A 17502-nucleotide genomic window follows, 5' to 3' on the forward strand; every position below is an offset into this window, starting at 1 on the left:
TATACCTACTTTCCTAAAGGTAAAACCATCATGATATCATGTCAAACCAACCGACTCCTCTTATACTAGTCTTATTTTGTTTATCCCTGTTAACTGACTGCAACACTCAGAATTACCTTCCTTCAGTTCTAAGTTATCTATGTCATCTATAAGCGACATCACTTATAACTAGTTAATAAATGTATGTGCTGTTCTTTTCATAATATGTCTTTGTCACCCTCCTTTCAGATCAAACCAGAAACCCTGAGAAGGTCAGAGAAACACCTTTCCACACCTACACTTTCTTCTCTAAATAGATAAGGAATTAACAATTCCCAAATCTGCATGGTAAGTTGAGGCTGGTATGGAATAGCTTATACAGCTGCCTCAGCAGCTTGTGTCCTGTGGCTCCCAGCAGTATTTATTCCCTTTACATGCCCACAGGCATCTGTTCTGCTTTTCTGGCCTCTGGAGTACATGGCCCATTACCCAGTTTCAATGGCTCCCCAATCTCTTCCAACCACTAGAGATCAGGAATAGATTAAATGAAGCCATCTGGAGAAATGAGGACCTCCAAGTGAGTCTTCCCATAGATATAGCTGTCTCAGGGCAGACAGGAGTGAACCTTGTAAATAGTTCACACCATCATCCAAATCTACCTCTGTGTACTGCCTAGTGTTCTTTCCAAGTCATAAATGATATTGCTTACTGGATGCTCCTGGAGGGAGAGTAAGATTCTGAAAATTATACAGAAAAAAATTAATATTAAATTGATCACTGGTTCTATATTGGTATAGCAGATTTAGATGCCAGCCATTCTAACACAGTTGCTTATAGGATGTAGCTGAACCAGTGAATGGTGTGTGTATCTGATACGTAAGGACAGAACAGTCACGTGGCTTAAGTGAAGACCAGGTATGTAGATGCATTTCTGGAAAGGTAGTCAAGAGTACAACTGGGACAAGACTGCACTTTGGAATGCCAAACCAAGACCAGTGATCCCTAAAAAGCAGGAAGGAGCTGTATGATCAGGGGCTCAAGTCAAGATCAGAGAGAGAAATTGTTTTCCTGCTTGAGAAAAAAAAAAAAAAAGACAAAGATGGGTGCTTTCTTGGACCTGTGGCTCTGTTCCTTCAAACACATACTGTGGGAGCCAAAGTCTCCAAAGTTCCATGAACTGTACTTGCTAATGTGAAACACAACCTTTGTCGTAGAGTGCATAGTATGTGGGATAAACTCAACCTACTCTATTTTTATTAAGCACTCCTCTTGATTTTTTTTTTCTTTGTGCAGCAAGAACTATGCTACTCTCTTTATACCAAAAGCTACATGGGCAAATTGGATGAAATAAGGTGGTCAAACCCTGAAGTTCAATAATGGCTGCTATGACTCAAACTCTTAGCAGGCGATATACTCCACAGCCCATCACCTTTCCCACATTTCTCTGCATTCTGCTATTTTGGCCACATGCAAGGAATTGGAGGAGATTTTCTAGCTTCCCCTTACTCCCCACTATTTAATTAGGCTATGCTAATCATGGCAATTCCATTAATTTGCCATTGGTAAAGAATGAGCATGATGTCCAATCTCATCCCATGAGAACATCTAATGTGGCAGGTTCTTAGACTCTTAAAGGTAGCAAAACATGAGCTCTTCTCCTAACACCCTTGTGACTTTTACTGTGAAGATGTGATGCTTAGGGCTGCTATAGATGTGAGGTGAGGATGCCTTGAGTTCTGTAAGGGAAGATCCCAAAATAGAAGCCCACATGCTGTGAATAGAAAGCCAGAGAGCCCCAGGGATGTATTATAGAGCTGCCAGGCTGACTAGCCTTGAGTTGCATTGCCAGCCTCTGCCCTCTCATTTCCTGGAGCGGTGTATTCCCTGCACTGACTGAACAAGCTTTCATTTTATTTGGTTTTTATTACCTATATGGCTTGAAAGAATGTTTTACTTAGTAGAGCAAGGTCTGTTCACTGGGTCTTGAAACTTCAGGACAATCTGTGTGATCACTGATCAAAAGATTTTCTTTTTTCAAATATTAAAAGTAATATCCAAAGAGCATTTCAAGGCTGCCAATCCCCGTGAAATCCCCAACACATCTAATGCTTTCAGTCTTTTCCCAAAGGTGAGAGCATTGAAGGCTCTAGCTAGCCCAAGGTCAAGCTCCTGATGATCCCTTGAGTGGGAATATTCCCCCCAGAGGCTCTGTATGTTCTGCCTTCATCGTATTCTCACCACCAGCTGCAGGAAGTACAGTCTGAAATTCAAGCACTCATCCGAGAGAGCACAGCAGCAGCTTCGGAGACTGAATACTTTGATCCAGCCCCAAGATCAAGAGAAAACTCTATAAGGTGCTAGAGAAACAGAGGGAAAGAAAAAGAAATTGAGGGAGAGTTAACTGAAAAGGAGGAGGAGGAGGAACAGGAGGAGGAGGGGAGGAAGAGGAAAGATAAGCATCTTATTTTAGATCCACCTCAGGAGGGAGTCTAGTGATCTATTATGCATCACCTAAAGTAATGCCCCTACTTGCCTGAAGATGCTTAGTCGACATCTTTTTGTCATAGAGCAGACGAAGGGAGAAACTTTCAACTAAGCAGCAACATAGTTTTCTCCAGTTTTTAGGTAAATTTTTGAGGTTAAGGAGAAAGTTCTTAATCCAAACCATAATTGGAGATTATTCTTCTCTATTTTGCTCTTTTCATTTGGCTCCCTCCAGAGGACCATGGACGCTCTTCATAGGCACTATCCCTTCTATTGGATCCCTGAAGGAAGCTTGACTATCTCAAAGCTTACTCTCTAGCTCTCCACTCTCCTTTGTTCAGTTAGACACTTGGAATTGAATTCAAGCCCGCAATTAGTAGCAAGCAGAGCCTTGAACTGCATCTCTATGGTTGGCTTCTTGTGGGAAATAATTTGCATTTCTAGTAATTTGTTTGAGGAATCCTGAGATTCAAACTGGATCCATGTGGTAAGAATATTATCTTAACACACACCTGAATGTTTGTGCCCAATTGTATAAAATATCACCTTCTTTAACTTCTATGAGATATTTGACTTTATTCATAGAAAGGTTTAGGGTGTTCAATTAAACTGAGGCATTTTCACAAGAAAATCAGCCACACTGATTTTTATAAAATATCTCCAGATTTATAATGCGGGCCTTAGTTTTTGCTTATCTTTCTACCAAAGAAAAGGATATGATCAACAAATTGGATAATTTTCTTTTTAATACAAAGTAACCTGTCTGCTCCTGAATAAATTGCATTCAATTTTTCTTGGCATAATGGTTTCCCTTAGATGTAATGTGCCTTTTTATTTTTGAAAAATGTGTACCATGTGAACTAATGACTTGAATAACATTTTTTGCATTCATTCCAGATGTAGGTATGGTACAGGCAAAAGAGCATCTTGTAATTAATAGAATATTAGTTGGTTCAATCATGTCTAATAATAGACTGTATAATAAATCATAAAGCACTTTGCAATTAGGAAAATTCATACAAAAAAGAAAGTACTGCTAACTTAGTAACCTCCACAAGTATGGAGCAATGCATCATAGAACAACTGCTACAATAAAGGCATTCCAATTTAGAATGACTCTCCATTTATCAATTGCAACAAACCTCTTGTTTTTATAGAAACTGCTGTACTGGCTAAAGGGCACTAGTGAAATACTTACCTAATATCTCCAAAAATGCTTGTTTCTCCTCCAGGAATTTTCCATATTGTCAAAATACTTGAAGAGCTTACCCCTCCATTCCCTCACAGGTAGTGATTAAAGGCTCCATTATTCCAGTAATGTCCACCAGCACTGCAACATTTATACAGCTTTCAGCATTCCCATTACCAAGTGCTAATAAATGACCCACTGTAAAGCCAAATTGAACCAGCTGGGGACAACACTGGCATAACGGATTTCAGCCTGATCATAGGTGTTCTTTTTATGGAGAGATTTTCCCATTTACTATACACACACACACACACACACACACACACACACACACACACACACACATATATATATATAAGTTTGGGTTATTTTTGTTTTGTTTTGTTTTTATATTTGCCATGTACAGGAAATAAATATTGAGAGAATTTTGTTACTCTAGGAGTTTTGCTTATACTACTTCCTAAAAGATAAGCTCAATGGAGATAGGCTTAACTTTGGATTACTACTTACTTAATAGGGTTTTTCTCCATCTATGCCATGTTCTTATTTACACCTATAGAAATATAAAAAAGGTGTACATTTGGTTAATATCATTATTTAATTGAATATATGATAGAGAGTTTCTTCACGTTATTTAACACGTAATCATTTGGGAAATGAGGGGATGCAGACACGTCAGTCTCTGATGATACTGTACTGTATGGCCTACAGTGTTGTGATTTCCTCTTCTCATCTTTCTGTCCAACTGGCTGCTCTCAATCAGCTAAGATCTGTAATTCTGAGAACCAATCCGCACAGCCAACTGTTGAGTGCAATCTACACGCAGGTCACCCTTTCCACAGCCCTGTGCTCACCTAGTCCCTTATAGTGACTCTGTTGGGGTGTGACCAAAAGCTGAACTGCTCAACACAAGTTACAAAGACCATGACCTTCCCACAATCACCTTTAACATGTTCCATCACAAACTACAAATGAGTGGCTCTCGCATGCTTAATGCTATCACAAATATCACGTGTGCTTCATCTAACCTTCTTGACATTAGCGTGAGCTCTGGGCCACAAATCAGAGGGAAGCCCACCAGTCAAACTCTATGTCTGCTGGTTATTCCCACCCCTGCTGCTCAAACTTCTGCTCAACCTCCACGAGCAGCTTTGCCCAGATGAAAGCATTCTTCGATAAAAATCACATTTTCTTAACTAGCTTAAGTGTTTGTTCTCATTAAGTCACACCATACTCTTAGTGACAGGATTTCCATGTCTTGGTAGGAATTTTTTTTCCTTCTCCTTTCATTATTCTAAATTGCCAGCTTTTCATGCAAAATCCAACTCTAAAACATGAAGTGTCTGATTTTTTTTCTTTGTTGAAGACATATATACATATTTTCCACTTTTGCACAAAATGAAGTAATTCACTGTAAACAAGTCTATTGCATGTACTGTGTAAAATAGAGACAGCAGAATAAGAATGTGCTCTATACTTGAAAAAGAAGAGGGGACTGAAGTGTTCTTGTCACAGAAAATAAGAACACAAGGTAGGAAATGATTGTAATTTACATGGAGACACTACACAACACGTACATAGTTTAAAAGATCATGCTGAATATCAGAAATAAATACATTTTTTACTTGATAAAAACATGAAAAATATTTAAATGCCACAGCCAAAGGTAAGCAAGGAAATCAAATATAATGTAGAGTACCCCCCTCCCGGAGTCCTGGAGGTGACAACACTAGGTAAAAACTAAGAAAATGCAATCCAAGGAGAGAGCACACATTAGCACAAGGAGTGCTTGCTGCTTAAGCATGAAGACCAGAGTTCGGAGTCCCAGAACTCAAGTGAAATATTTGAAGAACACAATGCTCCATCTTTTCTTTCTTTTTTTTTAATTAGGTATTTTCTTTTTTTACATTTCAAATGCTATCCCAAAAGTCCCCCATACCCTCCCCCCTCACTACCCTACCTCCCTACTCCCACTTCTTGGCCCTGGTGCTCCCCTGTACTGAGGCATATAAAGATTGCAAGACCAAGGGGCCTCTCTTCCTAGTGATGACCGACTAGGCCATCTTCTGCTGCATATGCAGCTAGAGACAAGAGCAATGCTCCATCTTAAATCCTATTGCATGGAAGCAAAAACAGATTCCTCGAGAGTAAGCTTGATAGCGAGACAAGAAGAAACAGCCACTCCAGGCTCAGGGAGAGGCCCTGCCTCAATACCTAAGGCAGAGAGTAATCCAGAAAGAGACCTGATGATAATCTTTGGCCTTCTCCATAGGTATTTGCATACATGTGTACACTTACCTGTCACACACAGGTATGATTACACACATACAGACATGCATATATTCATAACACACATGCATGCAGACAAAAAAAACTAAAAAATGTTAATAAGGTACAAGCTTCCATTCTAACATTGTATCTGTATTGGACCATTGACTGTGAGAAATATGGTGAACTAATATAAGATAATAATAACAGGAAAACAGCAATATATATATATAATATTATATATTATATATAAATATTATATATATAAATATCCTCTTAGGAATGCTTATCTTCTCAACTTTTCTGTAAAAATAAATTACAGTTTTAAAAAAGAAACAGAACACACAGATTTGCTAAAGGAAAGAAGCCCATCAAAAACAAACTCATTTTATGAGATTCCACTCCTATACAATGTCCATAAGGGGGAAATCTAAGCCATGTGAATCATGATTAACATTTACTAAGAGCTGCGGATTACACAAGGGTGGGAGGAAACGGTAGCTAGTGTGCCCAAGCCTTCTGTTTAGATGATGAAAATATTCATATTTTATAAATTGACTGTGGTAATGGTTGCACATATTTGAGAACATACTAAAAACCATCAAATTGTGTAGTTTTGTTGGGTGAATTATACAGAATGGGAATTACATCTCAATAAAACTGCTAATAAAATGCTATAAACTAATTGAAGTCAGAGAATGCTATTGAAATGTACAGTCAGTAATGAGACCTTCTTGAATTAGTGTTCTCAAAGATTCAATAAAATAAATACTAAATATGAGTCTTTACCACATCCCAATAGTCAAAGAAATAGATATAATTGAAAATATGCTCATTTTTCCTGTTAAATAAAATCTATGCAATTTTAAGGACCTGATAAAAAACACATTGATATATTTTTGAAGTTTTAATAGCTATATTAAATTATTCTTTATATCAAAACATCTAGGAAAAAATCACAGCTTTTAGGAATCTATATTATTTATTACATATGCTGGAGTCTCTGGCACAATATAGATATTTTACTTTTTAAGGTGGATGGATAAGCAATTTCAGTCAGTTTGCAAAGACTGAAGTATTATTATAGTTGACCTGTAAATAGTTTCTAGCAAGGAAATCAGAGTTCGTCCAGAGTGCTAGCCTAGCGTGCATAGAGCCCTGGGTTCATTTCCCAGCATGGCTCTAACTGGTAGACATGGTAGTACATGGTTATTATCCCAATACTTGAAAGATGGGGCAGAAGTATCAGAAGTTCAAGGTTACCCTCAGCTACATAGAGAGTTGGAGGTCAGCCGGTACTACAGGAGACCTTTTGGGAATAGAGAGGTGGGGAGGGAAAAGGAGATAGGGAACTGGGAGGGGGAGGAGAAGAAAGAACAGGGAAAGGAAGGAGGGAGATAGCAAAGAAGGAAGAAAGAACTCATAGTGAAAGATAGATAAGAAGGTGGCAGGAACACATTGGGGCAAGTGTTCCCTAATGCATGCTTTCATTTTAACTCCTCCAAGCCCAGAGTGTGAGCATCTCTCTCCAGTGTTTTCATATTCTTTCTTTCTGATTTTTGATATGCTTTCCTGATCCTATATGCTTTCTCTCATCTTTGGCTATATTCATGTCTCCTTTTCTCCCTCACAGATCTGATTTTTTCCCATTAACCATTTCACCCAATCTATGCAAATATAAGCTTACAGGGTATTATTCAAAACACTTTATCATTCCTAATTACAGTTCTATTCCTAATCCTGAATTAGAAGTTTTGTAGTTGTATAGGATGGAATCTGGCTCCTGGTCTGGCTTATTGGGACCATCTATTACACGCAAGAGTATCAGACCCATCCAAGGCCTAAGGCACACTGATCAGTAACTTTGCAGTGGTATCCACAGGCTGTTTTTCTCTTAAAATAAGCCAGGCATATTGTGTGTGTTGCATGTGATATATATATATATATATATATATACACACACACACACATACTGACTACATAGTGTTACTTTTATATATGTTTTCAGGGCTGACTGTTAAGAGGTAAAGAATGGAGCTGTAATTAAAATACAATCCCAGAAATAAACAACAACAACAACAACAAACAACCCCTGTGAGTATGTATGATGCACCCCCATGTTTGAGCAACACCTACCAAAGAAAAACCCAATTTCTTCTTTAGAGGATTCAAGATTTTTGTGTTCTACAGGCTAAGAAGTAAGCACATCTTTATCATAGCTTCTCAACGAATGAGAAAGGGACAGATCAAGTCCCTCCAAAGGAAGGACTTGCACAGTTCGTCTGCTTTTATGATTAAGTGATGGTAGGTGCTCCACAGGTCTCCATGTATGACTCTGGTAACTATGCCTGGATCATTCTATGATAGTCTTCCACTCTGTTCCAGAGATGAGATTCTCTTTAACATCCCAGGATCACTGTGTAGCAGTGTTTGCAAAGTTCTCTTTGTTTCTAGTAGCAGATCAAAGAGGATTGGACTGTCCTTTCCATCCTCTGGATGAGACATGTCAGATGTGTTTCCTGCAATTCAATCAAAGGCTGGGAAATGAGTCTTTCCACAAACAATAGTGATGTTATAAACATCTGGGATCTACAATGAAAATAGCCTCACACCTATTGTTTTATTTCATCTTCCTGAAGCTCTCAGAGAAAGGTATTTTCAACCCAAGTGATGGTGATTAATGAGTTGTGATCAAGAGAACTAGAGACCACATAAATGTTTGCTGCCAGAACTACAACTAAAATCTGTTTTTCTGGCTCACTGTTCCTGTCTCTGTGTGTGTGTGTGTGTGTGTATGTGTGTGTCTGTGTGTGTCTGTGTGTGTGTGTGTGTGTGTGTGTGTCTGTGTGCATATGCTCTCTCTCTCTCTGTGTGTCTCTGTGTGTGTGTGTGTGTTGAATATAGACATGGAGACTCAAGTACCTGCAGCCCTGGTTGATGTCAGAAGACAATCTGAAACATCAATTGTCATGTTTCACTTTGTTTCGGAGTCTCTTTGTTTCTACTTCACAGAATAGGTTAGCTACCCAGATATTTACCAGGGTCCTGGCGACTGAGATTCAGGATCTCAAGTTTGTGTGACAAGTGCTTTTACCTACTAAGCCACCCTTCTGCCCTTCATTTTTGTAATTCTTTAGTGAACTAGTCAGGATTCCATATTGCATGGAATCAATCAGTGCCTGCATTTGAAACTCATTATCTAGACAACTTTTGTTTTGTCTTCTTAGGAACCAAACCAAAGCAACCTGAGTAGTTTTGTAACTTTGAATATGTTGGATCAGCCGCTCAGATTTGTTTTGGAATTGAGTTTGAAAGTGAATTTGAACTAACAAATCTACCCACATAATCCAACAGAAAAACATGCTATTTTTCCATAGTTCAATTTTAATGAGTATGTGCTAAGAATTCTCTCCCTGCTGTGATGAATGCTACAGAAAACAATGACTAAAAACATGGTTTCTATCTGACAGAAGCTGGCAGCCTGGTGGCACACGGTGGGGACAGAGGTGGATGTAACCAAGGTTACCATGAAGTCATGGATCTGTACTCATTAAGGACAGTATTACAAACTGTAATGTTTGGCTAATTAAGAGTCAGTTTTATTTCTTGTTTCCCCAGGTTTAAGAAACTGGAAGTTAAATAATACTGCTGACATGGTCTAAGGGATGGTTTATCTCCCTTCTCTGGGGTCTTTTATACCATCAGCTACTACACGTGATTCCATTTAATAATAATGGAAGTCACACTTGGGTATTGGAAAGAGAATCTTCCCCTCGTGAATTTGTATGGGGAAATCCCTTAGGAAATGACATTTTCTACAACCAACTCCTTGCTCTGTCTGGATCCAACAAGTTACTGTGCCCAGTAATTAAGTAAGCACAACAGGCAGATTCCGACTTCGAGTGTCTGCCTTTTATGGTTACAGATGTGCTCTGCATAGCCTGCTCAGCAGTTCCTGGGGTCATAAATGTTTAATTTTTAATCTCTTTTTTATCGGTTTTGTGTAATGCAGACTGCTAGTATACCAAAAGAAATTTTATTAGCGCAGTTTATGTGCATGAAGTTTGCAATAATAAGAGCTTTAGTGAAATAAAATAAGGTGTGTTCCCTTAAGAAAATGATTTTACTTTAACTCAAAACCCTGATGTTATATCCTTGTTATGGAACATGAGTTATATGGACTGCATTTCCAGTATTGTGTTCAATGACAATCTATTTGAGGTCCTAATGTCATCCTAGGGCATTGTGTGACTTACCTTGCAAATGTATTGTTTCAAGTACACTGAATGCCATCATCTGTCTGTACTAAGAATGCCCTTTGAAATGACTGAGGGACTTGAAACAGTCATCATTTTAGCACATTTATCTTCCACAGCACAAGCAGCTGCCCCATCGCCCAGGGGACCTTGTGACACAGACAATATGTGCACATGAAAAGTGAATTGTTTGTAAAATACCACAAGAAAGAGCTGAGAAACACAGCCTAGACATCACATGTTTACATGTCTACTCGTTACTAGACACCTGGATTTTCATTGTCCTGACACCATCATAACCATTGCAATATTGCCTCGGTGTAAGGCTTTGAAGTGAAATTTTCGGATATGTATTTTCCTCTTACATATAATGGATCATAAGATCTGAAAAGCTGAAATTCAAACCCCACATCTCCCATTTAGTATGGCATACCCTAAAGTTTTTATCTGCCTCACCATCTACTGATGGAGTGAATTAACTATAACATTTTAGTTACTTGTTGATATACTGGTTATTAGGGTGTATCTGAAACGCTGTAGACCCACACTGAGAATGTTAGATTTCCTGGTACATTTTACTTCCAGGCTTCTTTTTTTGATCATCTGGAAAGTTGAAGTTATAGTTGCCTTCGGTTATTGTGAGATCAAATCCTTATAACTTATATAGTCATACCTGCACCTGTGATTGCCAAACCCTTGGTAACGCAATGACCCACAGCAGATGTAGCAGATGCACATCTTCAATAAACTCTTATTGTGGCTTCATGAAAAAAAAATAATAAAGAAAGCAAACTTACTGAGGGAATAAAGATCCAACAAATTTGCTTCAAAACACTCTTAACAATGGAGTTTAAGAGCATAAACTGTGTGGTCAAGATCAAACGTTTTGCCTCCTCCAAAGGATGAATAAGAAATTGGCTATGAAGTTGTAAATCTGTGCTCTCAGTTATATTTTCCATTTAGTGTGGAACCCCTCTGACCAGCCTGGACCATGATCCATTATTGGGTCTTCCTATAAATTGTAGATTCAGCTTTACTTTAATAAACTGGGTAACCTCAGAATGGAAATGTCCCCCATCTGCTCAGGTATTTGAACAACTGTTCCCCAGTTGGTGACACTATTTTGGGGAGGCTTAGGAACTTGTCCTTGTTAAAGCAAACATGACACTGGATCAGACTTTAAGATTTTGTAGCCTCCCATGACGACCAATTCCTTCTCTCTGCATCCTGCTTGAGATTGAAGAAGAGAGCTCTCAGTTTCTTGACATGCCTGCCACCCAATGCTATGCCACCATACTGTAATATGGACTCATGTACTGTTAGACCTTTAAGTACAAATGAACTTGTTCTTCTGCAAGATGCACTGGTCATGGCATTTCATCACAGCAACAAAAAAAAAAAAAATTCACCAGTACATTTACTTAGCATTAATAATATCTTCTTTTCTCTACATTTCTCCAAAGTAAAGCATCATGCTGTGAATATGTGGTTAATGTAGATCTGCTCTGTCCTCCTTTTCATGATTAACTTAAATGAATACTGGGATTCTTAAATCAGTGAGACCCTCTCAGTTCATCTGTGTCCTGTGAGTTGTTAAATGGTGATTGGTTTGGTATAGACTCATTACAGGTCTGAGCCTTTTGATATGCCCAGTGCTTCATAGTTGTTCTAGTTTCTTGCTTGTTTCTGTGGTAAAATATTTAAGAAAAGCAGCTCAGGAGAAAAGGGGTGTGCCTGGCTCACAATTATACCTTAAAGTTCCTATAAGGAGATATGGCAGGAAAGTTACAGCAGTGGGGACTTGAGAGACCTTCCTGAATGCACACGCAAGAAAAACGAATTAACATGCACATACTTAGGGATTACCAAGCTTCTTTCTCAGCTGTCATACAGCCCAGGTCCTAGTCACAACTAATGACTTGCCACATCAATTAACTTTGTCATGACAATCCCAGACAAGCAGACTCGATATGACACATTTCCCTGTTGATTCTTTGGTTGAGTTGCCAATTAACACTAACTTTTACAGTGTTAAACACAAGACAAAACAAAACAAAAAACAAAAAAGTACCACCACCAACAACAACAACAAAAACCACCATGGTACTTTCTGTTGGTATTCAGGTAGAATGTTAGGCTACCTATGCTTCCCTTGAACTCTGACCTTCCTGCCTCTATCTCTAAGGATTAGATTTTCCCCTACTTCTGGCTTTGGTATTTATCATATTGCAATGAACCATCTTGGAAAAAATTTAAAATCTCTGACAAATCTGGAAGATAAGACTCAGATTTGCAAGATCTCCAGTTGATCCAGTAAAACCAAGCAGCAATGTAGAACCCTCAAGTGGGTATGAGGAGGTAAAAAAAAGCGAAAGTTTCGTTAAAAGAAGAGGAAGGGGGAGGATCAGAAGAAGATGACAACCCACAGGACTTGGAGAAAACAAGTGCAAATGAAAACCATTACTTCTCCAGCTATATCATAAACAGCAGACATCTGAGGGTACCTCATATTTGCTTAAATCCTGAATCATAATTTGTATGAGTAATGGGCAGGGGAATGGGTACTGTTGTCTACACAGTCACAGAGAAAGACTGTTTATGGCTTTGATCTTCTGAAATGCTGACCCTCTTTACATAGATTGAACTGAAAGACAAACAAACACAGACTGGCACATAGTTCAGTCTGTGGAAAAAAAAAATTACTTTGATCCCTGTGAAATAAAGCTGTCTACTGAGAAATTTGGTACATAATTCCCCATTATTACCAATGAAAGTTAAATGCTTATTTCTTTTCCTCTAATTGATAATGTTCCATAGGTAAGCTTCTGTCTCAGTTAGCTGTTCATCTGTGACCACATACTCTAAGAAAGCTAATTGAAATGAGAAAGATTTATTTGGGATCACAATTTCAGGGGATAGGATCCATGGTTTCTAAAATCCATTATTTCTAAGATTGTGATAAGGAAGAACCTAATGAGGAGAGAGTATGGTGGAGCACAAGTGATCACCTCTTCATGTGGTGGCCCAGAAATCAATGGGAATGAGAAGGCCTCTAGGTCAATGGGTACCCTTGCAGGACAAGCCCCTGGTAACCTACTTTCTCAGTTAACACTACGTCCCTCTACTGCCATGAAATCATGACTTCATGATAAGATTGATGCACTCATAAAATAGAGCCCTCTTGATCCCCTTCCAAGAGCTCCATTCTGAATACTGTTTATCTCTGAACACTACTGCATCATGGACCAAGGCATTATGAGTTTTGAGGGGAACAGTTTAGATCTAAACCATTAAAACTTTCAAAAAGCTTCATTCATCTGAAATAGCATCTACATCTAGAGAGAATAGAACCTATGGAGTTGGTTCCTTTTTTCCTCCTGATGTGGTTATTTTGAACAATGGCAATCATCTATTATAATGGATAATTTACCAACATAAGTTTTGCATGCCATGTCCATTATTTTGAAAATGCCTGAGATACTAAATTGGAATGCAAAGATGCCAATCCTATCTTAAAATAAACTTACAGGGACAGGAGATGTCTCAGCATATCCTGCTCTTTCAGAAGACTCAAGTTTGGTGCCCAGTGCCCACCAACAGTGGTGTTCAACTTTTTGTAACTCCAGCTCCAGGGTATCTGCTGCCCTCTTCTGGACTCCATGAGAATCGAAACTTACATATGCAAGTACACACTCACATGATAAACACTAAAATTTAGGTGAATTTTGAAAAAACTCACAAATCTGTAACGAATAGAAGTGCATATTTCTCTGTGATGAGAAAACCCAATGTTCACTGTGTTCAAATTTTGTAATAATTTTTCAACGTGAAACTTTTTGAAAGTAATTTGAAATAGTAAAGAAAAGAGACTAATTTAATTGGTCATCATAATAATTCATATTTTTCAAGCTATAAAGAAAAGCAATATTATGATCATGGAAGAACCCTTTATATTAAATTCTTCATTTTTCCCTATGAGCTAAGAAAAAATACAGCGTGCTTATGTCTTCTCAGTAGAGCAATGGGCAAGAAAAGGAAATACCAAAACATTGGAAACCCTAACATATATAGGAATCAAGAGTTCAGGGGAGAGCTCTGATTGAAGTGTACACTTGGAACAGCTTTATAAAAAACAATAGAAATAGAACCCTTGACTTTTCTAAGATAGGTTTCCATCAAAACTGTCTGGCTATGGCCCTGTGAACATCCCCAGTCTAGCTAGATCCATTTCAGCTCATCAAAGTTGCCACTGGAAGGTCAAAGTGTGTGCTTTGTTCAAAAAGTGTATGCTTATGTTCTTCAAGTAGCTCTTGCCCTTGGCAGCCTTTGGAATACTTTGTAGTTGGAAAGATAAAAGGGAAATTCTCAATTTGGTACCCAGTGCTTGGGTACAAGAGATATCCTTCACCCTAACTCTTTCACCTCTCATTTTTTTCTTTTCTTTGCTCCACTTTTCTCGCTTTCTTAAACAGATGACTACTCTATGAGCAATATATATCATGATGAGTATTTATTTAGCAATATGATACTATCTGGAGTCTTTCTATATTTAGTCCTCTGCAAATGCCTCAGATATATCTTGGCTGATGCCCTTTATCCTTGAAATTATACAGGGCCTGTGTAAAATGCATACATAACTTAGTGCTTCAGCTTCAGTATTCATACATATATCTTAGTTTTATCCTAGCTTAGATACAATGTCCATGATACTTCGACAACTGCTAATAATTCTGCTGCCTTCTCCACAGAACTGAGATCTGAAACGGTGACAGAATGAGCTGACTTATAAGTGAATTGACTGAGGAGACTAGGAAGCGACCCCAGCAAGTTTAACTCCATAGGTTAGAACATTGATAAGTGATGGAGGCCCATGTCACTCAAAGAAGAAAGTGGTTGGCTTAGAACTCAGAAGATTTTATTTGTTTATTGTTAAAATTTTAAGAATCAATAGAAGCAGCAGAATATCAACAGAAATGCTTTTTGGTAAAATCAGTAAATATTTTCTCATAAATGAGAGAATAATTGACCCAAACAGAATTATATCTTTTATAGATTGGAAAGATGATGGACATGACATTAATAGCCAATAAATTATAAGGAAGTAAATGGAAAAAGCTATAAATTCCTCACCCATGACTAGCATAAGATTCAGACTAAAAATGAATTAGAGAGTTTATTTCTAGGTCCTTTACACTATTCTGGTTTTTTACACCATTTTCTAAAAATAATATTGCTTTCTACTATGATTTGAGGACTAGTGTTATTATACCTACACCACTACAAATTGTGTTAAGGATTATTTTGACTATTTATGGTATTTCACATACATACATACATTTTAGAATTACGTTTTCTACTTTTGTGATGAATATTTTTAGTATTTTGTCAGCAATTATATTGAATTTGTAGAACACTTTTGATAATGTGGCTATTTTCACAATATTAGTTCTGCCAGTTTGACTAAGAGAAATCTTTCCATCTTAATGTGCTCTTACATTTACTTTACAAATGTTTTAGTGAGATTTTTGCGTTTATGAAGATCATGGAAATTGGCTTATAGTTTTCTTTTTTTGTAAGTATCCAGCACAGAAAATCTGGCCTTTTAGAATGTGTTTCTTTCTTTCTTTTCTATCTTATAGAATATGTTGAAAGCATTAATATTGGTGTTTCCTTAAAGATTTAATATAATTCAACAATGACAAGTTGACCTGAATTTATTTATGACTGGGAGACATTTACATCTCATTGTGGGTTACAGGCCTTTTCAGGCTGTTTATAACTACTGCATTTAATTTTGGTAAGTCATATATGACTGTGGGGCAATGGGCTATGCACAGATGGCCTGGTCTCCAGTCAAGCTGAGGTCTTGAATCCCAAGGTACCCAATGGGTGGTTAATTTTTACCTACATGGGACAGAAGGCGTTCCTTCATGTCTCCTGGACCCCTGGCTCCTGTCGAAGTTGCTGCCCCTACAGCCCCAACAAGAGAAGCATGTGGCTACTAGTCACATAGACAATGTCCCCAGCTTCTGGCCTTCTGGCTGAATCCTCCACACAGTTACCTAGCAACAGCAAGATAACACAGCCCACTATAAGAGGGGCTGCTTGGCTCCACCTCTCTCTCTTAAGCTTTTACTTTTCTTACTCTCTCATTAAGCTTTTACCTCTCTCTCTCTCTAAGCCTTCATCTTTCTTACTCTCTAGCTCTCTTTCTCTCTTTCCCTTCCCCTTTCCCTCCTCTTGGCCATGGCTGCTCTCTCTCTCTCTCTCTCTCTCTCTCTCTCTCTCTCTCTCTCTCTCTCTCTCTCTCTCTCTCTTTCCCCCTGCCTTTCTACAATAAAGCTCTAAAACCATAGACTGCCTCTGTTCATCAAGGCCGTGCTTGGACGACGAGATAGGCTCTCTTCTAATGAGCCTCTTCTAACCTCCTGATGGAAGGCCTGCCTGTGCTCCAGCCATGGACCAGACTAAAGACTCTTGCCTGCATGGGAGCCACCCAGTGCTCCCTCTTTCCCCCTGACCTCTCTTCTTGTATCTCAGGTGCCTAGTGCTGCCCTGGGGCCCCTATTCTGTTCTCAGCTCCTCTGCCATATCCAGCGTGGGATTCCAGAGACTGAGAACCTGATACGGGGGCTGCCCTTGTCCACACCCCCCACCCCCGCCATGTGGGGTCAGTGGCTTTACACAGCCCACCTGGGGCCGCATGGAAAGTGTCTGGCAGTCCACTCGCGTCTGCCTGCCAAAAGCACAGGAACTCTGGCTGGGTGTGGGTTCTCTCTCTCCCCACTCTTCCCCTACACCCACGCCCCACATATGACTATGAATTTACCCTTTTCTTTTTTACATATTTATTTTATTTTAGATATATGTGTTTTTCCTGTATGTATGTATGTATGTATGTATGTATGTATGCCATAAGTGTGCCTGGTGTACATGAAGGTCAGAAGAGGGCATCAGATCCCCTATAAGTGAAGTTAATGATAGTTGTAATCCCTAAAATGGGTGCTGGAAAAGAAATCCAGTTCCCTTGAAGAGCAACAAGTGTTTTAAATGGTTGAGTCATGTCTCTAGGTCATTTCGTTCTAATGTAAGTTTTCTAAGCCATCCTTAATCGTTCTCTGGATTTCACTGGAATCTATGGTAACCTGCATTTTTGCATCTCATGTTTTAGCCGACTCAGGTCTTCTCTCTTCTTTCTTCTTTCTTCTCTCTCCCACGCACCCCTCTCTCTCATTTTGACGTTTAGCAATCTTGCATTTTCCCGAGAATTAACTTTCTGTTTGATTTTATATACTGTTTTTTTAGTCTCCATTGCATTAATGTCTC

General features: G+C 38.6%; 1 long non-coding RNA gene across 1 annotated transcript; it reads right to left on the reverse strand.

Annotated features, from left to right (window-relative positions):
* Positions 1–1887: 1887 nt before the first annotated feature.
* On the reverse strand, positions 1888–10936 carry Gm35615. The gene is made up of 3 exons (XR_382030.2): positions 10850–10936; positions 4163–4205; positions 1888–2336 (listed from the first exon to the last, which is right to left on the reverse strand). It is a non-coding gene; the product is annotated as a predicted gene, 35615 (long non-coding RNA).
* Positions 10937–17502: the final 6566 nt, after the last annotated feature.

Source organism: Mus musculus, chromosome 13 (genome assembly GCF_000001635.26).
Source record: "Mus musculus strain C57BL/6J chromosome 13, GRCm38.p6 C57BL/6J".
Lineage (NCBI taxonomy): Eukaryota > Metazoa > Chordata > Mammalia > Rodentia > Muridae > Mus > Mus musculus.